Here is a 26872-nt window from a genome sequence, read left to right on the forward strand (position 1 = left end):
CACCCTGAAAAACATTTTGGTCTCTAAGGTGTGCTTCTGGACAGTGTTCTCTCTAAGCTCAGTTAGTGCAAGCTAGCTCACTGTTTTTTTTAGCCTCCAGCTCGCACCATTTCGTCTCAGCTCAGGAAAAATGGCCCCAGAGCAAACTCATTGATGCAGTAGCTCACAACTTCAATGCTAGTAGCTCACAAAGGAGAATTTTTGCTCACAAGACTCCACATCTTAGAGTGAACATTGCTTCTGGACTGGACTGCTTAGGGGTGCCAACCTCCAGGTACTGCCCCAGATGTCAGAGATCAGTTCCCTCAGAGAAAATGGCTGCTTTGGAGGGTGGAATCTACGGCATTATATACCATAGAGGTCCCTCCCCAAACCCCGCCTTTTCCAAGCTCCACCCCCAAGTCTCCATCTATTTCCTAACCAGAGCTGGCAATCCAATCTACTGCAGATCGACACAGCTACACTCCAAACTCTTAAGAACTAGAAACTTCATTTTAACAAAATGAACCCTGGTCTTTTCAGGGTGCCAAATGAACATAAGAACATAAGAGAAGCCATGTTGGATCAGGCCAGTGGCCCATCCAGTCCAACACTCTGTGTCACACAGTAGCGGGAAAAAACAACAACAGGCACCAACAGGAGGTCCACCAATGGGGCCAGGACACCAGAAGCCCTCCTACTGTGGCCTCCCCCAAGCACCAAGAATACAGAGCATCACTGCCCCCAACAGAGTTCCATCTATACCCTGTAGCTAATGGCCACTGATGGACCTTTGCTCATGGTCGGTGCGTGGGAGTAGCCCAAGTAGGCAGCTGCCTAGAGCACCACCTGACCTATGGGGCACCAGGAGGCTCCCCCTCTCCCCACACACAGTGTGTGCGTGTGTGCTCCTTGGAGGTGTGGGAGGAATGGAATTTGGTGGATTCCTCAGTGGAATTTGGAAAGGTGGCTTCTACCGCATTAGACCCCATTGAAGTCCCTCCCAAATATAAGAGGGTGCCATTTTTTACTTTTGCCCCCCCCTCCAAAATATGTATGTCTGGCTCTGCACCACCCAGCACCACTGCTAGCCTCTCTGCCCCCCCCCCCCTCCAGCTCATTTCCTCCTCCAGACTCCATTTCCTAAAAAATTTGAAAAGTTTCAAATCTGCTGCAGTTCATTTTCCCTATATTTTTAAATGGCCCTCTTTGCTCCAGGAAATATCCGCGACCAAGTTAGGCTGCTTTTTGAAATTGAAATTCTGAATAAGGCTAGGCCTTTGTTGCAAGTGAGAGCATCGAGATGACATGCAATTGACTTTTCCTTCATTTTCGTTTTTAAAAATGCCGTTGTCTCTATAATGCCTCGTAAGCCCTGATTTCATTAGCAAGCCTGGAACTGGGAAAGCAAATAACATCTGTTGGGATATATATTTTTTTTAATTTCTTTTTTGCATGCCTGTTTTGCAGGTGTGGAACCGACGGCAGCTTAGAGCTCTTTGGAGCCTGGGAAGGTCTCATGCGTCAGTCGCAAACGCCGCTGCCCATCGGTTAACATCTTGCGTTTCTCTGCAGAGCTCAGTTCTGCACCCTTTTGCCAGATATGCAAATGGGCTTAATGAAGTGCTAAGAGCTGAAAGCCTGCGGACCTGAGCAAAACGATTTCAAAACAGTTGCCAAAGAAAGCTCGCTTTTATCCGCCGTGGCTGGCCGGAGAACGAAACATGCAATGCTTTCCTTGGTAGTACATTTTTAAAAACGCTATACAAGGAATTTAGCATTTGTTAATAACAGAACTCAATTTGTTTTACATTACAATGCACATCGTAATAAACTGGGAGCAGTTTGTAGCTGGATGCTATTAGCTGAGAATGTGTGGGAAAGGTTCGCACAAGGTTGCCAACTCCAGGTTAGGAAATTCCTGGAGACATAAGGGTGGATCTGGGGGAGGGTGGGGTTTGGCATTTCAGGGGAGGGGGTATAATACTATACAGATGGGGTTGCCAATCTCAAGGTGGTGGCTGGCGATCTCCTGGGATTACAGCTAATCCCCAGGTAACAGAGATCAGTTAGCCTGGACAAAATGGCTGCTTTATAAGGTGGACTCTTTGGTGATTTACCCCATGGAATCCCTCCTCCCTTCAAGCTGCACCATCCTCAGGTTTCACCCCTCACATTTCCAGATATTTTCCATGGTAGGGTTGCCAAGTCCAATTCAAGAAATATCTGGGGACTTTGGGGGTGGAGCCGGGTGCAAGGCTGATACAAGCAAAAATTGAACTCCAAAGGAAGTTCTGGCCGCAACATTTAAAGGGACTGCACACCTTTTAAATGCCTTCCCTCCATTGGAAATAATGAAGGATAGGGGTACCTTCTTTTGGGGCTCATAGAATTGGACTCCCTGGTCCAATTCTTTTGAAACTTGGAGGGTGTTTTGAGGAGAGGCATTGGAGACTATGCTGCAAATGTGGTTCATCTACCTCTAAACACAGGTCCCTTAGAACCTCAGTTATCCACAGATTGTTTCTCCATTAAACCCTATAGGAATCGGTCTCCATAGGGAATGGAGTGCCCAGCGGACATTTCCCTCCCCGCCCCCCCGCTTTTTGATAATCCTGAAGCAGGGGGAGGGCCTCCAAACTGAGCGATTCCTTGCCCCCACATGGGGATTGGCAACCCCATCCCATGGAGTTGTGTGGATACAGCCAATATGGGAAATCCCTTTTAGCAGAAAACTCCTTCCCAAAGACTGGCTTTTGCTTTCTAATTAGGGTTGCCAACTCTGATTGGTGAAATTTCTGGAGATTTGGGGGTGGAGCCTGGGAACTGTGGGGTATGAGGAGAGAAGGGTCTTCAGCAGAAGGGCTGCCAGGTTTGCCCACGCCACCAGCGGGGTTAGGGGATGGGGGTTAGGGATGCCAGATCCATGTTGGGAAACTCTTGGAGATTTAGGTATGGAGCCTGGGGAGCATAGGGACCTCAGTGAGGTACAATGCCCCAAAGTACACCCTCCAAAGTATCCCAGAGTGGCTGTGGCTCAGCGGTAGAGCATCTGCTTGGCAGGCAGAAGGTCGCAGGTTCAATCCCCGGCATCTCCAGGTAAGAGATCTGGCAGTGGTGATGTGAAAAGCCTCTACCCAAGATCTTGGAGAGCCAATGCCAGTCTGAGTAGATCAGGGGTCATTTTGTAGAAAAATAGGTGGTGGAGCACATTAGCTCTCTGCTCACAACCTGAGTTCGATCCCAGTGGAAACTGGTTCAGGCAGCCGGCTCCAGGTTGACTCAGCCTTCTATCCTTTCGAGGTAGGTAAAATGAGTACCCAGCTTGCTGGGGGGGGGGGGGAGTGTAGATGACTGGGGAAGGCAATGGCAAACCACCCCGTAAAAAAGTCTGCCGTGAAAACGCTGTGAAAGCAACGTCACCCCAGAGTCGGAAACGACTGGTGCTTGCACAGGAGACTACCTTTACGTTTTTTTTTTTTACCCAGTCAAAAGCAACCGGTTGCAAGAAAGGAGATCCCCGGGCGAGCGAGGCCTGCTTGGGCTGGCTAGAGATCCAGCCAGCCCCAGCAGGCCTTGCTTGCCTAGAGCTCACCTGGACTGCTTCCCCCCAGTCAAAAGGCCAGCAAGTGACCCACTGCCCAAAAGCACATAAGAAGGGGAGAAAGGGTGGCAAGGGCTTCTCCAGGGGTGGCTGGCTGGCTGCCCGCTCTCCTAATCCAGGAATTGTTATGCAGCTGCACCTTCTATTCAATGGACAAGGTAGGTAGGTGGGGAGGAGGAGGGGGAGCCCTCGGAAAAGTTCAGGAGCTGTGCTCCTGTGAGCTCCTGCTGAATTTGAGGCCTGGAGTAGATAATACTGACTTTGATGGATCTGGGGTCTGATTCAGTATAAGGCAGCTTTGTGTGTTTCCTCCAAGGGAACTGACCTCTCCAGTCTGGAGATGAGCTGTAATTCTGGGGGATCCCCAGGTCCCACCTGGAGGCTAGAATTCCTACCATCAGGGTATAATACCATAGAGTTCACCTTTCAAAATCAACCATTTTCTCCAAGGGAACTGACCTCTGTTGTCTGACCTCTGCAATTACGGGAGATCTCCAATCCCCACCCAGAACCTGGCAACCCCGTTTCTAATGACAAATACTTCATGACATCTCCAGGCCCAGTTTCTCCAGTTCCCAACGAGGGTGTTTCAGCAGTTCGTCTACACCCATCAGCAGTAGTTAGCTTTTAATGTGTGTCATCTTCCCTTGGCAAAGAGGCCAGTCCTTCGCTGGCCCTGGGATGTGGTTTTTCACGCACTATTTCAAAGCGTCCCCTCGCCTTCTGCAAATGGGTTACGACAGGCCACACAGCCCCTTCCTGCCCCCACCCCCCAGGCCCGAGCTCTGTGGCTCGCCTTGTCTTTTTGCTTAGGACAAAATCGCTCAAGATATAAACGCCTCACCATGATGGCTGGGAAAGGAGGCCGTTAAAGATACAGAGGGGAACCGATACCTCTTCAGCAGCAGGTTAGCAGACCTGCAATTTGATGCTTATCTCTGAAGTTAAGGATATCCTGGAACAGCAAGGAGGTTCTTTCTTTTAATTAGGATCTTTAGACCCTGCTGGGCAAATGCACGAGTCTGTTGTCCTCTGCCAGAAAAAAAGAGGAATTGGTTTGTTTTTCTTCTTGAAGATGGTTTAAAACACTTTGCCTGGAGAAAATGCCTGCTTTGGGAGTGGGTTCTGTGGCATTATGCTCTAGGGTCGCCAACCTCCAGACCCTGCTGGGCAAATGCACGAGTCTGTTGTCCTCTGCCAGAAAAAAAGAGGAATTGGTTTGTTTTTCTTCTTGAAGATGGTTTAAAACACTTTGCCTGGAAAAAATGCCTGCTTTGGGAGTGGGTTCTGTGGCATTATGCTCTAGGGTCGCCAACCTCCAGGTGGGACCTGGGGATCCCCCAGCGTTACAGCTTAGCTCCAGACTACAGAGATCATTTCCCCTGGAGAAAATGGTTGCTTTGGAGGGTGGACTCTATGGCACTGAACCCCATTGAGGTTCCTGTCCTCTCTGGGCTCCATCCCCAAATCTCTTAAGAGTTTCCCCACCTGTTTGGCAAGTCTACCTCCCCCTCCCCTGGCAGTGGCCAAGGGATACCTGGCAACCAATGTTCTCTCTAAACTGCAGAGTCTTGTGAGCAAAAATTCTACTTTGTGAGCTACTGGAATTAAAGTTGTGAGCTGCTGCATAAATTATTGTGCTCTGGGGCCATTCTTCCTGAGCTGAGACAAAAATGTGTGAGCTGGAGGCTAAAAATCTGTGAGCTAGCTCACACTAACTCATCTTAGAGGGATCCAAGCAGGCAGCCGTGTTGGTCTGAAGCAACAGGTGACATCTATAGTCTGGAGCTGCACTGTCATCATGAACACATCAAACTGCATCAAGGAGGCTCAAAGGCAACTCTCAAATACTTCATTTCACAAACCACTGGACTCAGACCCCACACAAGAATATAAAAAAGAACTCAACAAGATTACAAAGGAATTACCACTGAGCATTCGGGAACAGATCCTGTCAGACACATCACAGGAACCTCGACCAGGTACTTTTTATCTTTTACCCAAAATACACAAACCAGGCAACCCGGGACGTCCCATTGTGTCAGGGATAGGCACCATCTGGATATATGGACTCTATATCAAACACCAAGATGGATTACAAGCTGTAAGTAATATAATCTCTGATAAAAACACAGCTGACTTTGCCACCAAACTACCATTTTGTTCTCACCCATAACTACTTCAGGCTTGGCAAATGAACTTTTCCTACAGATCAATGGTACAGCCATGGGCACCCGCATGGCCCCGCAATATGCTAACATCTTTATGGCTGACTTGGAGCAATGTTTCCTAGTCTCCCACCCACTCGTCCCTACCTTATACCTGTGTTATATTGATGACACTTGTCTTCAGCTTAGAGGGAACACTGCTGGCAACCCTATTATTGATTTATTTGATTTGATTTCTAGACCACCCTCCCCCAATGTGGCTCAGTGTGGTTCACAGCATCTACAGCATTATCCCCTGCTAAGGTTCCTTCCTTTTCCCAAACTCTGTCTTCCCCAGGCTCCAACCCCAAAATCTCCAGTGATTTCCCAATGGAGCTTGCAAACTCCCAACCACCAGCAGGTCATAGGGGAGTAGGGTTGCCAGATCCATGTTGGGAATCTCCTGGAGATTTGGAGGCGGAGCCTGAGAAGGGCCAGGACCTCAGTGGGATACAATGCCAGAGGGTCCACCTTCCACAATATCCATTTTCTCCAGGGGACCTGATCTCTGTAGTCTGGAGATGAGCTGGAATTCTGGGTAATCCCCAGGTCTCACCTGGAGGCTGGCATTTCTACAAAAAGTGAGATAAATGTCTTGCATTTGGGGGTGGGAGAATTGCCAGCTATCTAGCCAGAGAACAACTTCACTGTTGTTTAAACCACATTATTTCCAAACGTCATAAAATTGATCATTTTCAAATGATTAGTTTAATCATCCATTCTTTCCAAAGCCGACAGGGGGGACGGGAATCTCTTCCTTTGTAACCAACTTCTCTTTACGAGAAACATTTTTACCCCACATGGAGATTTGACAGATTCATATATTTGGAAGGCAGCACTGTGAGAAACCATATGCTTCGACGGGGTTTAATTTCAGTGTCTCGAAGCAAAAGGTCTGGATAGCAAATTACGGGGGATAATGATATCAGTCACTTTGTTTTCACGGATTAGGTCGCAGATGGGAACGGTTAAAGATGCATCTGAGTGTCTGCCAGTCCTTTCGCGAGTGAGGAGATCAAGTGAAATCTCTTTGCAAAGATGAGAGCTGACAGTTGCCAATGATACGCTTCCCGTCTCTCGTACCTCTGTCACCTTTTCCACATAGCAGAAGATGGGAACGAGAAGAAACAGGAGAGAGACTGGCAGAGGGCACAGATGGCCCCTGCCATTCGACCTGGTTGCGGTTAAAAGTGCCACCAAGTCACAGACAACTTGTGGTGTCCCTGTAGGACAGAGGGGTCAAACTCATTTGTTACAAGGGCCGGATCTGACATAAATGTCACTTTCACAGGCTGCGCCATGTGTGGAAGGAAAAAAAGGAGACAAAGAAGGAGAAGGAGAGGAAGGAGGAGGAGAAGATGATATTGGATTTATACCCCACTCTACACTCTGAATCTCAGAGTGGCTCACAATCTCCTTTATGTTCCTCTCCCACCCTTATCTGGGAGAACTGGATTTGATTCCCCACAGTTCCATCAAAGGAGTCCCAATGAACAGGAGGTCAACTTGATTATTCCTGCTTCGAACCTTTTCTAGCTCCAACCACATCTCTCAGCCACTGCAAAGAACAACAAGAACTCAAAAGTGTAAACTTCATACAAACAGGGAGTGTTTCTGATGCATCGATAAGTTGCAAAAAGTTGCAAAACCCACAAGATTCTTTTTTCAGCGCATCCAAAGACTGCACATAGCTGTAAAACATAATCAGAAATCACTCAAAAAATAGTAGCATTTAAAACTACTTTAGTAAGGATGCTTACTATAGAGCCCCCCCAAAAAACCTTTAAAATTTACAATTCTCAATGGACAAATGGGGCAGAAAATCTCCAGTAAGATTTCAAGATGGCACTAAACTCCAAAAGGCTCAAGGCAAGAAACCACAACTACAGTAAACCTTTATGGCTATAATCAATAATGCCTGCTGATCAATCAATCCTTCTTACAGAGACATACACATACATACAGGTAGCACACGATGAAACTGTGAAACTTTTGGGGAATTTTTATTGCTATTTAGTCTTCTATTGAAAATATTTGTATGATTTCGCTTCAATACATTCTTAGTTATCTGGTCACTATAACTTCAGTTGTGCTGTCTTTAATCTCCAGGTGGTAGCTGGAGATCTCCTGAGATTACAACTGATCTCACAGATCCGAGACTACAACCGATCCGAGATTACAACGGGTCCAGAGGAGAGCAACGAAGATGATGAGGGGTTTGGAGACCAAGTCCTGTGAAGAAAGGTTGAAGGAGATGGGCATGTTTAGCCTGGAGTGGAGGCGGCTGAGAGGTGATAGGATCACCATCTTCAAGTACTTGAAGGGCTGTCATATAGAGGATGGTGTGGAATTGTTTTCTGCGGCCCCAGAAGGTAGGACCAGAACCAATGGGTTGAAATTAAATCACAAGAGTTTCTGGCTCAACATTAGGAAGAACTTCCCGACCGTTAGAGCGGTTCCTCAGTGGAACAGGCTTCCTCAGGAGGTGGTGGGCTCTCCTTCCTTGGAGGTTTTTAAACAGAGGCTAGATGGCACTCTGACAGCAATGAAGATCCTGTGAATTTGTTGTTGTTCAGTCGCACAGTCGAGTCCAACTCTTTGCAACCCCATGGACAAAGTCACGCCAGGCCCTCCTGTCTTCCACCCTCCGCCATTTCGTCTTTTGCTGTCCCCTTCTTCTTTTGCCTTCTGTCTTTTCCAGCATCAGGATCTTCTCCAGTGAGTGCTCCCTTCTCATTTGGTGGCCAAAGTATTTGAGCTTCAGCTTCAGCATCTGACCTTCCAGGGAACAGTCTGGGTTGATTACCCTGAGGACTGACTGACTGGATCTTCTTGCAGTCCAAGGGACTCTCAAGATTCTTCTCCAGCACCACAGCTCAAAAGCATGTATTCTTCTGCGTTCAGCCTTCCTTATGCAATTTATGAATTCCTTATGAATGTAGGGGGAGGTATTTGTGAGTCTCCTGCATTGTGCAGGAGGTTGGACGAGATGACCCTGGAGGTCTCTTCCAATATGATTCTATGATTCTCCAGACAACAGAGATCAGTTCTCCTGGAGAAAATGGCTGCTTTGAAAGGTGTTCTCTATGGCATTATACCCCATGGAAGTCCTTCTCCTCCTCAAACCCAGCCCTCCTCAAACCCAGCCATAGTCTGGATGAAGCAGTTTTGAGATCCAATTATGGGATAATTCCAAAACTCTGCCCTCTAATGGCACCCATTGGCAAAGGTACAAAAATCCAAAGCAATCCAGTTGGTTGTATATTTATAGAGTATCTCCTAACATCTCATAGTGGTTCAACAACTCTTGTAAAGATTCGGTGCTTCCTCTCTCTGCGTATGTAATTGGGGTTTAATGTTCAAATCAAATCACCTCCTTTTTCATTGACTCTCAAGAAATATACCCGGTTTCCAAAGATAATTAGCTCTCACTTTATTAAATTTACTAACCTTGTAATATGTCACCATCTTCTTAATTAGTCCGGCTTGCAAAATGCCAATAAATGTGTTTAATGATTATTTCATTCCCCCCCACCCTTCCTTCCCTAGCACAAGGTTGCTTCTTTTAATGAGTTTGAAGTTTTAGATTTATTTTTAGCCACCTAAAATATTTGGTCACAATAAATGAGCTAACCTTTTAAAAAAACAACTCCGGAAGGTTGCTGATGTGGCAGTCTTTGGACCGCTCACTTTGGAGCATTCTCATTAATGCGTCGGAGACCATGGTGGATTAAACAGTAGGTGGCTTGCATGGAGTGAACCCCATTTATTTTGTAAATGTTGAACCACAAGCACTCCGTTCTCTTATTATGTCAAGATGGGCAGCCATGTTAGTCTCTCTGTAGCAGCCCCATGACGCAGAGTGGTAAAGCTGCAGTACTGCAGTCTGAGCTCTCTGCTCACAACCTGAATTCGATCCCGGTGGAAGCTAGGTTCAGTTGGCCAGCTCAGGGTTGACTCAGCCTTCCATCCTTCCGAGATCGGTAAAATGAGTCCCCAGCTTGCTGGGGGGAAAGTGTAGATGACTGGGGAAGGCAATGGCAAACCACCCCGTAAAGAGTCTGCCGTGAAAACATCGTGATGCGACATAACCCCAGAGTCGGAAATTACTGATGCTTGCACAGGGGACTACCTTTACCTTTTAGCAGCAGAAAAGAGCAAGAGTCCTGGAGCACCTTAAAGGCTAACAAAATTTGTGGCAGGGTAGGAGCTTTCATGAGTCATTGCTCACTTCTTCAGATATAAGTAGAATGTGAGTCCATCTATTCTATATATTGCAAAGTGAGCGATTTTAGATATATAGGACAGGGGTGGTCAGACTTGCTTAACATAAATGTCAGATGTTTGAGAGCTGCAAAACATGAACAAATATTACACACATGTCTTTATTTAAACTCTTAATACTTCCCTTGCACAGAATGATAAGATACATATGTCAAGCATACTATTTCTAAGTGATGCTTTACTCCTACTTTGTCATTGTCCTTTCCTTCCCTCCCCCTCGCTTTGCCCTCCCTTTCTTTCAGTAGATGCATAATAAATCTCCCTGCTTCAGGATATGTAAGTAACCTTGTATTAGAAATGCAAAATGACTCTCCCACAGGTTCTCACCAAAAGGTCTTAGCAAGTAGAGAATGTGTGAGAAAAGGAGATGTCTACATTCCTCAGTACCCAAAAAGATAGTTGTTAGTAGCCTTTGAACTATCAATGCAATTTGCATCTATATGTTATTCTTTTGAAGTTATCTGTAACCCTGCCTTTGAAGTAACCTTTAAGATATTTTGCACTATGATAATCTGTATCACTCCCAAGGTTTGAGTCTTTGGAACAAGTCATGAGTTTCAATAAAACAAGTCTTTGATTAAAAAAAAAAAAGCTTGATTATTTCGAAATATCGATGCTTGACAACATATACATGCACTTTACAACACAACCATGCTAGCATTCTAGCATGGTTGTGTGATAAAGTGGGAATAACAGTCCCCATAAGACCAGCATAGGAAAAGGTTAGGGAATTATTTGTTAACATCAGTAGGAGAAAGAAACACATGTGTACCATAAAAATCACTCACCATCGTTTGCATCATTATGCATCTCTCTTTACCTTAACACCAAGGTTAGTAATACAGCTCCTACAAGAACTATGAAACTAAGGGGGAGCCCTGCGCCACGCTCTTTCATTTGAACCTTCCAGTGGCTCCCTTGGCTCTTTTGCTTTCTTCCCCTGCTCTAGGTCTCTGGGTGACCTCTGTGGTGAAGAAGAAGAGCTTGCAAGTCTTCCCATTTCCCCCTTCCTTCCCCACATCACACCTGGCAGAAATAGTAATCTACCTGTGAGTCAGTGACTGAGTTCCTGATGATAAGCACACAATCTTGATAGTAAGCCTGCATTAAGCTCTTCCTTGACCTCTGGGAGCCTCACAATATGTGTGAAAGAGCCTGAGCCATAGTTTGGCCACCCTTGATATAGGACTTTTCAATACATAGGACAGAAGAAGGCAATGGCCAACCACCTCTACTTCTCACTTGTCTCAAAAGCTCCTTACCGGTGTCATCGTAAGTCAGTTGCCACTTGAGAGCACTGTGAGCAGATAGCCTGTGAATACTTGAGACAATGCCACGTGCCACAGCCGGAACTGCTCTTGAAGACTGCCTGGAAGTGTCAGCTGCTACAAAATGCAGTGGCCTCTTTTAGTTACAGGTCTCAGCTTGTGAACCCTTGTTTTAAAAGACTTGTACTGGTGTGACCAATGTATTTCTGGGTTCAGTTTAAGGTGCTAGTTTCTTGCCTTCCTATCCTGGGACTTTAATACCGGAAGGGTTGCCTCTGTCTCCATGAACCCATGCTTAGCAGTACAGGTCACAGCAATTGCCATTCGTTCTCCCTTCCCGCTGGATGGTATATCTATCATTGGCTGGCTCTTGAGCACTCATTGTTGCCACCATAACTCTATTGAATGGTCTGCCTGAAGTAGTGCAGAAGGAATTTTTGTTGTCTGTTTACAAGAGACTTCCGGGTCTAGGGGGAGGGACTCCAGGCCGAAAGTGTCTGGGGGGTACCTCTCCTCAGGGCTGGCACTAGGGCACACAGTACCCTAGGCTGGTCTGCCCCCCACTGCCCCCTCCCCGCCCTCCTCTGCAGTGCTGCCCCCCTCTGTGACACCACCCCGCAGCACAGCACCCCATTGCCCACACAGAAGAGATGGAGGTGGGGAAGGTGGTAGAAGAGCGGGGGAGGCTGGCGTGAGAGCGGGGAAGGAGGCAGGAGAGCAAGAAAACTGGCACAAGAGTGAGGGATCCGGCACAAGAGTGGGGAAGACAGCGTGAGAGCAAGAAAGGCGTCGTGAGAGTGGGGAAGGCAGCGCGAGAGCGGGAAAAAGAGCAAGAAAACTGGCACAAAAGTAGGGTTGCCAAGTCCAATTCAAGAAATATCTGGGGACTTTGGGGGTGGAGCCAGGAGACACTGGGGGCGGAGCCAGGAGCAAGGGTGTGACAAGCATAATTGAACTCCAAGGGAGTTCTGGCTATCACATTTAACGGGACAGCACACCTTTTAGAATGCCTTCGTTCCATAGAAAATAATGAAGGATAGGGGCACCTTCTTTTGGGGCTCATAGAATTGGACCCCCTGGTCCAATCCTTTTGAAACTTGGGAGGTATTTTGGGGAGCGGCACTAGATGCTATACAGAAAATTTGGCACCTCTACCTCAAAAAACAGCCTCCCCAGAGCCCCTGACACCCGCGGATCAATTCCCCATCATTCCCTATGGGAATCGTTCCTGGAGGTGCATAATGGCTGTGGGGGTGGAGCTTCCCCCGCCGGCCAGCTGGCTGGGGGAGGGGGGAAGCCTGTAAAACCAGGGGATCCCCCGCTGGGACCTGGGGATTGGGAAGCCTACACAAAAGTGAGAAAGCTGGTGTGAGAGCGGGAAAGCCAGAAGCAGAACGAGAAAGCTAGCATGAGAGCAGGGAAGGCCTCTGCTAATCACATGGGGGGGGGGGGAGGTACCCAATCTGGCACCCCCCCAGGGCTGGCACCCCAGGCAAATGCCTAATTTGCCAAGTGGAAGGGCAAGCCCTGCCTCTCCTCTTCGTTCACCTCCACTTGCACATGCATTCCCTGCTGCTGCTCCCCATGCCCAGGTTTGCCACCCTCCCGCACCCATCTGCCGTGCTGCCCTTTGCCCCTCGCATAGCGCTGCTCCTGCTACCGACTGGTTACCCACGTTGTGCCACCTGCATTTCCAAAGACAGCGTGCCCTTCTTGGTGGACACAGAAATATCAGTGAAATCGGAGAGTTGCTTAGCCACAAAGACATGGCTGATGTGGGCCTATATAGAATAAGATCCCGATACCAAGCAATAAGATCTGCGCAAATCCTGCAGCCACAGAATTTCAGCCTGGGAAGGGATGGCTGCAAACATGGATGCAGCCCGTTCCACCTGTTCTCCGTAACCTGATCAACACCGATGAGAGGCCCGCAGAATTGGACTTGCCACTTAGAGCACAGAAGATGGCTAATAGAATACGGACAGGCTTGCTCGGGCTGATTTATAACGTTCCCTGTTGCGAATATTTGTTTATTCGCTCAAATCGATGGTATATTATGAGGACTGATTGTTTATAGCACCCGTTTTAAGATTGATCTGTTTTTAAGATTGTTCTCTGAGCTGTCTCGGGGGTCTGTGGAAAAGTGGGATGTAGATATTCTATGCAAATGTTCCACTCAGGGCTTTTTTTGAGCAGGAACGCACAAGAACACAGTTCCGGCTGGCTTGGTGTCAGAGGGTGTGGCCTAATATGCAAATGAGTTCCCGCTGACCTTTTTTTCTACACAGAAGCCCTGTGCGAAACAATGGTGATGTCAGGGGTGTGGCCTAATATGCAAATGAGTTCCTGCTGACCTTTTTCTACCCAAAAAGCCCTGTGTGAAACATTAGTGACGTCAGCGGTGTGGCCTAATATGCAAATGAGTTCCTGCTGACCTTTTTCTACCAAAAAAAGGCCCTGGTTCCACGCAAAATGCCATCGCCCAAAAGGGGTGCCAACTCTGGATGGGGAAATCCCTGAGGATTTGGGGCAGAGCCTTGGGAGGGCAGAGTTTGGGGAGGGGAGGAACTGCAGCATTCAGGCGATTTTACTCTTAGGACCTAAACTGGAAGGTACACTATTTGCAATACTTTTTTTGCTGTAAATGTAATTGCTGCTGACATTAAGGCCGGATGCATTTGTGGCCTTCCAAAAATTATGTCATTCATTTCCAGACTGGAACATTTCATTTGGGGGCCCTATATTAATGGTTTATTTGGTGTAGTTTGGTGTAGTGGTTAAGTGTGCGGACTCTTATCTGGGAGAACCGGGTTTGATTCCCCACTCCTCCACTTGCACCTGCTGGAATGGCCTTGGGTCAGCCATAGCTCTGGCAGAGGTTGTCCTTGAAAGGGCAGCTGCTGTGAGAGCCCTCTCCAGCCCCACCCACCTCATAGGGAATCTGTTGTGGGGGAGGAAGGTAAAGGAGATGGTGAGCCGCTCTGAGACTCTTCGGAGTGGAGGGCGGGATATAAATCCAATATCTTCTTCTTCTTCTTCTTCTTGATTTATAGATGTAACTGGGACTTCGTTGCATTTGATCTCTGAAGAAGGCCTCCGCAGGCCGAAACGTGTCAGGTTATATATGTATCTTTCATGTGCATTTGTCATTTCAATAGGGTTGCCACATCCAGTTCAAGAAATATCTGGGAACTTCAGGGGTGGAGCCAGGAGACTTTGAGGGGGGAGCCAGGAGCAAGGGTATGACTTTTTAAATGCCTTCCCACCATTGGAAATAATGAAGATTAGGGGCACCTTCTTTGGGGGCTCATAGAATTGGACCCCCCGGTCCAATCTTTTTGAAACTCATCACGTCTTTTGAGGAGAGGCACTAGATGCTATGCTGAAAATTTGATGCCTCTACCTTAAAAAACAACCCCCCCCCCAGAGCCCCAGATACCTGCAGATCAATTCTCCATTATACCCTACGGGAATTGGCCTCCATAGGGAATAATGGAGTTCTCAGCAGACAGTTTCCTCCCCCACTTTCTGATGACCCTGAAGCGGGGGGAGGGCCTCCAAACTGGGGGATCCCCTGCCCCCACCTGGGGATTGGCAACTTTATACTTCAATGATTTTACGAGGCTTCATTTGGGCCCCTACAAAGTTTGTATGTGTTTTTGTTCAAGACACATGTACCTTTGTCTCTGACTACTGACATTTTTAACTTTGGGCCCCTTAGTATTCCAAACTTCCTTTGGAGATCTTTGCTCGGTTGTTATAATAGCATAGAATCCATCCTCAAATGCTGTCGTTTTTCTGCAGGGGAAATGATCTCCGTGGTTTAGAGTGAAGCTGTAAATCCAGGAAAGCTCCAGGCCTCACCTGGAGGCTGGTAACCATATAAGCCCAACCAATCTTCCACCTGCTATTACAGCAACATAACATGGGATACTGGCTTTGCACTGACTGACTTCTCCATTTCACAGTTGTACATAAAATGTAAGTGTTTTGCAGTCATTTTGGGCAAGGATCCAACGGAATTGGGCAACCAGCTCTAAGTCTAAATACTAAGAGAGAAAACATAATACCCAAGGGCAATGTCCCATGGCAAGTTGGCATCTGAATCTCCAGAGACTTTATTTCTACTGCATAATCAGCATTTGCAGGGAGTTATTTGCAAAAGAGAAGTGGCGAAGCCTGAAGGGGACTCAGCATCTTTCCACAGTGCTCCGCTTTTCTACTGCCTCCTACCTTCATGCACTCACACACGGTGCTTTCTGCTCAGATGTGTCAGATCTGATCCCAATTCTGCCTCTGCAAATTGCCAGAACCTCCTTTGCAGAAGAGAAGCACCAGCAGGGGGTTCAAGACAGGAAGTGCTCGAGAAATGTTTGTTCAGGCTAATGTTAAGTGTGCTCACTCTCAGACATATCATTGAACGTGACTCATATATACGTAAAGAGTTCCAGTTCTGTATCTTATAGAGCATGGGTGGCCAAACTTGCTTAACGTAAAATCCATACAGAACAAACGCGAGATGTTTGAGAGCTGCAGGGCACAAATGTCAGATGTCTGAGAGCCGCAAGGAAGGAAGGAAGGCAAATGGGGGAGGGAGGGAGGAGGGAGAGGTGGAAAAAAAGCAACTTTAATGCCTTTTCTAAGCTGCTGCTGGCTGGCTTGGCTTGGAGAAGCAATTTAAAGAGAAATGACTTCTCCTTGATGGCCAACGGGGTGGTGGGGGCTTCGAGAGCCACACAATATGTGTGAAAAGAGCCACATTCAGCTCCTGACCCGCACTTTGGCCACCCTTGTAATAGAATCATAGAGTTGAAGGGACCTCCAGGCTCATCTAGTCCAACCCCCTGCACAATGCAGGAGACTCACATGCACCTCCTCCTAAATTCACAGGATCCTCATTGCTCTCAGGTGGCCATCTAGCCTCTGTTTAGAAACCTCCAAGGAAGGAGAGCCCACCACCTCCTTAGGAAGCCTGTTCCACTGAGGAACCGCTCGAACGGTCAGGAAGTTCATAGAATCACAGAGTTGGAAGGGACCTCCAGGGTCATCTAGTCCAACCCCCTGCACAATGCAGGAAACTCACAAACACCTCCCCCTAAATTCACAGGATCCTCATTGCTGTCAGATGGCCATCTAGCCTCTGTTGAAAAACCTCCAAGGAAGGAGAGCCCACCACGTCCCGAGGAAGCCTGTTCCACAGAGGAACTTATAACAGTCAGGAAGTTCTTCCTAATGTTGAGCCAGAAACTCTTTTGATTTAATTTCAACCCACTGGTTCTGGTCCTACCTTCTGGGGCCACAGAAAACAATTCCACACCATCTTTTATATGACAGCCCTTCAAGTACTTGAAGATGATGATCATATCACCTCTCAGCCGTCTCCTCTCCAGACTAAACATCCCCAGCTCCTTCAACCTTTCCTCACAGGACTTGGTCTCCAGACCCCTCACCATCTTTGTCGCCCTCCTCTGGACACGTTCCAGCTTGTCTATATCCTTCTTAAAATGCGGTGCCCAAAACTGAACACAAGACTCCAGGTGAGGTCTTAGCAGAGCAGAGTAAAGCGATACCATCACATCACGTGATCTGGACGCTATACTTCTGTTGATACAACCCAAAATTGCATTTGCCTTTTTAGCCACCGCATCACACTGTTGAATCATGTTCAGCGTATGGTCCACTAAGACCCCGAGATCCTTTTTGCACATACTACTGCTAAGACAAGTCTCCCCCATCCTATAACCATGCATGGGATTTTCCCACCTAAATGCAGAACTTTACATTTCTCCCTGTTAAAATTCATTTCATTCGTTTTATTGGTTATAGAGAAAGTAAAAAAAAAGAGATGAAAATGGCCAACGCCATGCTGGGTATTATTAGGAAGGGAATTGAAAACAAATCAGCCAGTATCATAATGCCCCTGTATAAATCGATGGTGCGGTCTCATTTGGAATATTGTGTGCAATTCTGGTCACCGCATCTCAAAAAGGATATTATAGCATTGGAAAAAGTGCAGAAAAGGGCAACTAGAATGATTACAGGTTTGGAACACTTTCCCTATGAAGAAAGGTTAAAACGCTTGGGGCTCTTTAGCTTGGAGAAACGTCGACTGCGGGGTGACATGAGAGATGTTTAAAAGATTATGCACGGGATGGAGAAGGTAGAGAAAGAAGTACTTTTCTCCCTTTCTCACGATACAAGAACTCGTGGGCATTCAATGAAATCGCTGAGCAGTCGGGTTAGAACGGATAAAAGGAGGTACTTCTTCATCCAAAGGGTGATGAACATGTGGAATTCACTGCCACAGGAGGTGGTGGCGGCTACAAGCATAGCCAGCTTCAAGAGGGGGTTAGATAAAAATATGGAGCAGAGGTCCATCAGTGGCTATTAGCCACAATGTGGCTATCACCTTTTCAATTCCTTCCTTCCATAGGAAATAATGAAGGATAGGGGCACCTTCTTTTGGGGCTCATAGAATTGCACCCACTGGTCCAATCTTTTTGAAACTTGGGGGATATTTTGGGGAGAGGCACTATATGCTATACTGAAAATTTGGTGCCTCTACCCCAAAAGACAGCCCCCCCCCCAGAGCCCCAGATATCCACAGATCAATTTTCCATTATTTTCTATGGGAATAAATCTCCATAGGGAATAATAGAGGTCCCAGCAGACATTTTCCTCCCCTCCCCCCGCTTTCTGATGATCCTGAAGCGGGGGGAGGGTCTCCAAACTGGGGGATCCCCTGCCCCCACCTGGGGTTGGCAACCCTAGTGTGATTGAAGGTAAGTTGTGGCAGCTCCGCCTCCTGTAGCGGCCATTTTGGGGCTGTGGCCTGTGGCCACAGTGCTGTGTCAGAATTCCAATGGTGGAATCTGACCTCCAAAGGACAGAGATGCGTTCCCCTGGAGAAAATGGCTGCTTTGGAGTCTGCATCGCTGCTGAGCTCCCTTCCCTCTCTATCCCACACCTCTCCAATTAGGCTTCCCAACCCTCCCGCCCTGGCGGGGGACTCCAGGATTTCCACCCTCCTCCCCCGCTCCCCCCAAAAATGGAAGCGGGGGGAGAGGAGGGAAACGGCGCCGGTTAGCATGGGGAGTCGCCCGGAGGCCGCCGCGCTGCACCACTGCCGCCCCCTCCCCGCCCACCGCAGTTGCTCCTCCGAGATGGGCCCAGGCTGAGCCCATCTCGGAGGAGCAGCCAAGAGATGGCAGCAGCACAGGGGACGGCGAGGCAGGCCAGGAGCATGGTGAGCCGCGAATCCGGGCCCTTCTAGGACCCGGACTTGCGGCTCGCTACGCCCCCGGCCCGCCTCCACCCCCCCCCCCGCTTCCACCCCAGAGGCGGAGTGGGCGAGGCCGCCGCGCCGCTGCCACCTCTTCTCTGCTTGCCGTAGCTGCTCCTCCGAGATGGGCTCAGGCTTAGCCCATCTCGGAGGAGCAGCATGGCGAGCGGAGAAGAGGCGGCAGCTGTGGGGCGGCTCGCCACGCTCCCTGGCGCCATTTCCCCCCTCCCCCTAGCTCCACCCCAGTGTCTCCTGGCTCCACCCCCAAAGTCTCCCGGCTCCACCCCCAAAGTCCCCAGATATTTCTGGGGTTTGACTTGGCAACCCTATCTCCAATATCCACCACCAAATTTCCAGGAATATTCTAACCCAAATTTCCAGATTCGGTAGCCTTACAGAGCTAGGGCATCTCTCTCTGCGACTGGTCATTCTTTACGGTTGTCAGCAATGTTCCCTCTAAGCTGTGGAGTCTTCTGAGGAAAAATTCTACTTTGTGAGCTACTGGCATTCAAGTTGTGAGGGAGTGATTTGGCTACCGCATACATTAGTTCGCTTTTTGGGCATTTTTTCCTGAGGTAAGACAAGAAATGTGTGAGCCAGAGGCAAAAAAAATGGTGAGCTAACTCACACTAACTCAGCTTAGAGGGAACACTGAGCCCCCCCCCCCCCAAACCACTGATGGGGAATTGGGGGTGGTGTAAGGTTGCCAGATACAGGTTGGGAAACTCCTGGAGATTTTTTCATGGAGCCTATGGGGAGTAAGGGGACCTCAGTGGGGTACAATGCCATTCCATCCACTCTCCAAAGCATCCATTTTCTCCAGGGGATCTAATCTCTGTAGTCTGGAGATGAGCTGTGATTCTGGGGGAACCCCCAGGTCCCACCTGGAGACTGGCATCCCTATGAGCGCCAAAGCAGAATTATTAACAGTGACATGAGCCATGAGAAATTGACGCAGCAGATAAGAGACCTTTGTCTTAAGCTTAGCTGGTTGAACAAGCTCCAGGATTTGACAGTTCTCTTCACACAAGCCTCCAGGGAATCCTTGGCCATGTTCTTTGGGATAGCAGAGACCGTGTTAACGCAAAGTGAAATGGAAACTAAATCCACTCCTTTGGCTCCCCTCTGCCCTGGAGGCTCATGCAGTTTGGGCAACTCTTAACCTTTCAGAACAAGGTCTCCAGACTGCAGGACAGCGGCAAAGTTAGAAAAAGCATTTTGAATTGCACAGCCTGCGGTTCCAGTTCATAAGGAATTGTTCAGTTGTCACTGAACTTCATTTGCCGTGTTCATCCATTTATTGATTTATATTTGCCTACTAATTTTTACTACTAATATTACTAGTAATAATAGCAATGATACTAATATTTACTACTACTCTCGTGGATGGCTGCCTTGACGTGGCGAGAGGGCTTGCGTGGTTCAGTGAGGCTGTGGGCTATGCCATGCAGGGCCACCCAAGATGGGCAGGCCACAGCTGAGAACCCAGACAAAATGCGATCCACTGGAGAAGGAAATGGCAACCCACTCCAAAGCAGCTCACATAATTCTCCTCTCCTCCACTTTATCCTCACAACCAGGTAGGGTTGCCAAGTCCAATTCAAGAAATATCTGGGGACTTTAGGGGTGGAGCCAGGAGACATTGGGGCGGAGCCAGGAACAAGGGTGTGACAAGCATAACTGAACTCCAAGGGAGTTCTGGCCATCACATTTAAAGGGACAGCACACTTTTTAAAATGTCTTCCTTCCATAGGAAATAATGAAGGAGAGGGGCACCTTCTTTTGGGGCTCACAGAATTGGACCCCTTGGTCCAATCGTTTTGAAACTTGGGGGGTACTTTGGGGAGAGGCACTAGATACTATACTGAAAATTTGGTGTCTCTACCTCAAAAAATAGCTCCCCCATAGCCCCCGAAACCTCCAGATCAATTCCCCATTATACCCTATGAGAAACAATTCACAAATAGGAAATAATGAAGACATTTCCCTCTCCTCCACACACACACACACACACCTTCTTGCAAATGTAGGGGGTTGGCCTCTTTACTCACCAGCCAGCTTCTTCACAGACACAGGAAGTTGAAGCCTTTCACCACCTCCGGAGGTGCAAAGGCACATGGTCCTTTGGGGCGGGGCAGGAAGCAGCCTGGGAAAGCTCCGGCTGCTGCGATGGAGCTGGGTGGGAAGGGGAGGGGCAAGGAGAAGCTGCTGCAATCCGAGGTAAGAAGGGAAAGGAAGGGAAGGGAGTAGAAGCATCGGGGATCGGTGGTAAGGGGAGAGGAGAAGCTGCTGGGATCGGGGCTGGGTGGGAAGGGCTGCCATTCCCCCCCCCCCCCCGCTTTCTGACTTTTTGGCCAGTGGGGGGAGGAGGCTTCAAAACTGGGATTTGGGAAGCCTACAACCAGGCCTGGCATGTGGGGTTCCGGTGCCCAAGGCAGAAACCCAACGCGCACCTCTCCCCCCAGAAGAAAAGTTTTCAGGTGCGTGCGAAGCATGCACACAGCATGATGCTGTCATCCAGAGGTGATGTCAGCACACCGGGCACTTGGCTCTTCCTGTCACATTCTCAGGGTGCAGGCAGGCAGGAGTCCAAAGCCAGTCCAAGATCAAAGTCCAGGAAGTCAAGCAGGAGCCAAGTCACCAATGCAGAATCACAAACCGGAATGAGAAGTCAATGTCCAAAAGCCACAAGGTCAGGGTGCCAAGGAAATCAAGCAGGTCAGGATCAGGAATTAGGAAGGAGCATGGATGCAAGCCAAAGAATAGACTTGTTGCTTCCACAAGGTTACCAGGTCCTGGGTGGGAGCTATACGGGAGTCTCAATCAGTCTGCTGCCTGAGTGGCAGTGACTCTGCTAGAACTCAGAGCTGAGAGATCTGAAGCATTGGCGTGCCTCATGTCTTCACTCTGAAAGTTCTTTCCGGAGCTTGCTTTGAACTCTTGAGATGGGAGGAGGAGAGCTTGGAGAAGACTGATCGTCAACAGCTGACACTGATGCCTGGAGAGTGATTGATAGGCCAGCTGCTGTTTGTTCAGCTGAGGAACTGGCTGGCAACTCTTCCAGGTCTGTTAACCCTTCCTGCTCCTCCTCATCAGGGCTTATGACACTTCCCTTCCTTGGTGCTCTCAGAAGATGCTGGGGAAGGGAAGCTCTGCTGTTTATCAGCTCTGAGGGATCGGGGAAGCTCCTATGATCCCTCAGAGCCAAAAGAACTCGGAGCTTCGCTTCCCCAGTGCCCTCGGAGGATGCTAGGGAAGGGAAGTACCATTGTTTCTCAGTTCTGAAAGAACAGGGGAGCTCCTCCAATCCCTCAGATCTGAGTCCAATCCCTCAGATCTGAGCCCAAAACTCTTCACCGCTACGCTACATGGGTTTGCACACCAGGATTTGCAGTTAGGCCAATTCCCCATGGAATGTGTTGCTAGTGTTTGACATCTGCACATGTGCTTTAAGCAAACATTGATCTGAGCAAGTTAAGCCATGTTTAGGAAGGCAGAGATGGGCATTAAAAAAATCAGTCCAAAGGTTATGGACATCTGTATTGGTGCAGTCCTAAACAGTTGTGCATTATCTGAAGAAGTGAGCAGTGACTCACAAAAGTTCATACCCTACCACAAATTTTGTTAGTCTTTAAGGTGCTACTGGACTCTGGCTCTTTTCTAGAGGTACAGGGGTTTTAGAAGGATATAACCAGGAGTTCCCAGCAGGAACTCCTTTGCATATTGGGCCACACACCCCTGATGTCACCATTGTTTCACACAGGGCTTTTTTTGCAGAAAACGCCCAGCAGGAACTCATTTGCATATTAGGCCACACCCCCTAATGTCACCATTGTTTCACACAGGACTTTTTTGTGGGGAAAGCCCAGCAGGAACTCCTTTGCATATTGGGCCACACCCCCTGATGTCACCATTGTTTCACACAGGGCTTTTTTTGTAAAAAAAAGTCCAGCAGGAACTCCTTTGCATATTGGGTCACACTCTCTGATATCACCATTGTTTCACACAGGGCTTTTTTTGTAGAAAAAGCCCAGCAGGAACTCCTTTGCATATTGGGCCACACCCCCTGATGTCACCATTGTTTTGCACAGGGCTTTTTTTGTAGAAAAACCCAGCAGGAACTCATTTGCATATTAGGCCACACCCCTGAGGCCAAGTCAGCTGGAACTGTTTTCCTGTGAGTTTCTGCTCAAAAAAAGCCCTGACCTGAACTATTAAAAAGTTGGCCGGCACCTGGCCATTTTATTCTTCCCTTTTTTTCCTTCCTGCGGTGGCTCCCCAAGTCCTGCACAAATTGTCGCCCATCTCTTTGTGCCCCTTTCCTCTAGCCGCACCTGCTTCTAGCAGCCACGCTGCAAGGAGATGGAGAAACATTTTTCATCTAACAGCAACACCTGGTCCAAAGTGTGCAGCGAGAGACAATCTGAAAAAGAAGGTTTGAACTGGGGCATAATATATATCTGCTTTCTCTTTCCCCAGCAGTAGCCAACCGGTGCCAAAAATTCAATCAGGTACTTTCTTTGAGCCTTCGGAACAGGTTTCGTTCCATTCCTGGTTCATCTCTCTTACAAAACGATGCCCGAAGGGCTAACCATTTGTCCACGGGCGGCCCTTTTCCTTTGGCAGGCCAAATGTTTCTTTGTCAATGGTTCTCTCGCTGGGACTCTGCTGCGCAGCTGAACACAACGGGGCTGTCTCAGCAAGTGCAGCACTTGCTATAACAGCTTTTAGCCTTAAGAAACTGCCGTCTGCTCGCATGGGCAGGTATTCACTGCAGATAACACATCCGTGTGTCAGATCCTGCGTAAACAGCACCGGATAGAGAGCATCCACAGAAAAGGCAACAAAAGCTTCAGGAGGAACTGGCAGTGACAACTCGCACATTTACCTAGCCAGTGATCCTTTTCATATGCTGACAGAAGTGGGTGAACACTAGCATTGCCAAGTCTAACTCAGATAATATCTGGGGACTTTGGGGGTGGGGCTGGGAGACTTTCCCTAAAATAAATAAATAAAAACTCAGCAGTGCAGTTCCCCTGAATACAATCTTCATTTCCTCACCCAAGCAGCTGCAAATCCTCTCTCTCTCTCTCTCTCTCTCTCTCTCTCTCACACACACACACACACAGAAGCAAAAATAAAGCAGTTTGCAATCCCACACTCGTGTGGTCTCACTGGGGCAATTTACTCACGAGTTGCTGAACTTCCACTAACACAGGGAAACCAAAGGTTCAAGTTTCCCCTTTACTATGCAAACGACCTCTGAAAAGTTTGTCCAACAAACAGAGGGTCTGGGCTGCTTCCACAGCTCCTGGGAGCAGCCACGTTGTTCTGCCTGCTCACTCCGCCCCCATTCAGCCTTCAAGACACAGACACACCATCCAAAAAAGGAAGCCTTGGCAAGCTTTCTCCTAGCGTTCTGAAGGGGAAAGGCACATGGTAGCTGTGGAGGCAGAGCTTTCCCCCACTGGTCAGTTGACTGGGGGCAAGAAGGAGTCTGGGAAAGTGGGAGAACCCCCACTGGGACCTGGGGATTGACAAGCCTAGTGAACACCATCTTTAAACTGTAAGGTGTGAGAGGCAAAGGCCCATAGTTTATTTTTATTTCTTTGCTTCATTTATACCCTCCCATTCTCCCCAATGAGGACCCAAAGCGGCTCACAGCCTTCTTCTCTCCTCCATTTTACCTCATCACAACTCTGTGAAGTCAGCTAGGCTGAGACTGTGACTGATCCAAGGTCACCCAGCGAGCTTCCATGGCAGAATGGAGATTTGAACTTCCATCTCCCAGATTCTGGTTTGATACTCTAATCGCTGAACTACACTGGCTCTCCATAAGCCTAGTTAGCACATTTCCCTTCACTCTGCCTTTAAAAAAAAATCACTCAAGTGGGGGTTTATGTGAAACACTCTCACTTCAAGTAGGGTTGCCAATCCCCAGGTGAGTTACAAAAAACAAACAGCAAAATGCGATGTAAATAGGCTACCATTATATATATATATATAATGGTAGCCTATTTACATCGCATTTTGCTGTTTGTTTTTTGTAACTCACTTGTTTTTTGTATGTAAATCTTCAAGTAAATATATATATATATATATATATATATATATATATATATATATATATATATATATATATATATATATATATATATATATATAATTTGCTTCAAGTAATCTTCAAGTAAATATATATATGTGTGTGTGTGTGTGTGCAGCGAGAGACAATCTGAAAAAGAAGGTTTGAACTGGGGCATAATATATATCTGCTTTCTCTTTCCCCAGCAGTAGCCAACCGGTGCCAACAATTATACATATATATAATTTGCTGGTTTTATATATAATACATAAAAACAGTTTGCTGTTTGTTTTTTGTAACTCACTTGTATTTAGTATGTAAATCGTCAAGTAATTATATATGTATATATAATTACTTGAAGATTTACATACTTTTTAAAATATAAAACTATTTTTAAATTGACAAATATGTCAAGCACTCTGATTTAATAAAGTGAAAATGGTTGCAGTCTGGTCAAGTAATGGCCCCGGGTGTCATTCAGTTACAACCCCCCTCTTCTCACGTTCCTGTAGCCATCTGGCAAGAGATGCTTACTTAAAGGAAGTGTCTCGCTTTGTTTTAGTACCAACAGTCCCCCATAAAAATCCCAGGCCGAGCTTGGTTTTATCTTGGTCACAGGCTGGCGTTAGAAGGCTATGGTTAGGTAGAGGGAAATTATTGCTTTGCCCTTTGAACTCTGAATTCTAAACATGTCTGTTTGTATCTAAATAGCTGAATGTAACCATGTCTTCTTTAGTCTTCTCAAAGACAAAGTCTTATCTGCAACATGGAGTTTCAATAAAGGCCTACCCTTGATTAAAAACAAAGGAGTCTATTCTTGAACTACCTGTGCTTGACAAAATATATTTGATACAGAAATTCACAATAACAACCATAGGAAACATTTAAACCAATTTCAATCGAGCCCATAGTTATTTTAGTGGTACAGCATACAAGTAATTAGTTACAACAGACGAGTTTCATGTTGCCACTTCATCAGTATTATACAAGTCCTTGCCTTGTTAAGCTGCATATGATGGAGCAAGCCAGTTCCTTTTACTCAAAGCATGTGCAAATTCTTCCAATTTATTGCTGGCCAAAATACTTCCCATACAAGCACTGAGGTTTCCTGTAGGAACCACCTTAAAAATGCAAACAGAACACTGATAGAGGTTGTTATTGGACTAATATGGTGTATTTTGGGGACCCAGGGATGAAATCATAACCTCCAAATTATACAATTTAACCATTACAGGGAACATAAAACTCACCCATTGTTGCAATGTACTTGTCCATAAAGGAGCAAGCCTATTTATCTGGTTCCAAGCCTTCAATTTTAATGTTGGCATAATGCTCTCAGGCTGCAAGCTATGCAGCAATGAGACAAATCGTTATGAATTTCTTATAAAAGAGGGAGCCATTCTTCATTTTGAGCAGGAACAAATTCCTTGCTTCTTATTGCTGCCCAAGAAACTCTAAAGCACTACCAACTACTGATCCTTCTTAAGAGAATGTTCCCTATAATTACTTGCAGCTGGCCATACAGTTGCATGGCCCCAAAGTTTTATATATATATAAAGTATGGCAGCCTATTTACATCATAGTTTGCTGTTTGTTTTCCGTATGGCACCACAAAATTATAAGTAAAAGAATGATATTAATAAGATGTTCAGGATGCATATTGACCATTGGGTTGACTCTATTATAGGTTAAGCAGAACTAATAGTGAAAAGAAGAAAATAAATGAATGACTTTTTCATGCTAGCTGGTTTTTTGTAACATGGATCATATATAAATGGTTAGGTTGCCTTAGAGAGAAGAAAAAAAATACTAAATTAGCATGAAGTTATGAAGTATAGCAAATAAGTACGTTGGCAACCTTGATTGTGGTTTGTGCACCTTGGGGGCCATGCGCCCCCAGTGGTGGAATTCTAGCAGGAGCTCCTTTACATATTAGGCCACACTACGGTTGCCAATCCCCAGGTGGGGGCAGGGGATTGCCCGGTTTGGAGGCCCTCCCCCCGCTTCAGGGTCGTCAGAAAGCGGGGGGAGGGAAGGGAAATGTCTGCTGGGAACTCTATTATTCCCTATGGAGATTTATTCCCATAGAAAATCATGGAGAATTGATCCGCGGGTATCTGGGGCTCTGGGAGGGCTGTTTTTGGGGGTAGAGGCACCACATTTTCA

Source organism: Heteronotia binoei, chromosome 6 (assembly GCF_032191835.1).
Source record: "Heteronotia binoei isolate CCM8104 ecotype False Entrance Well chromosome 6, APGP_CSIRO_Hbin_v1, whole genome shotgun sequence".
NCBI lineage: Eukaryota > Metazoa > Chordata > Lepidosauria > Squamata > Gekkonidae > Heteronotia > Heteronotia binoei.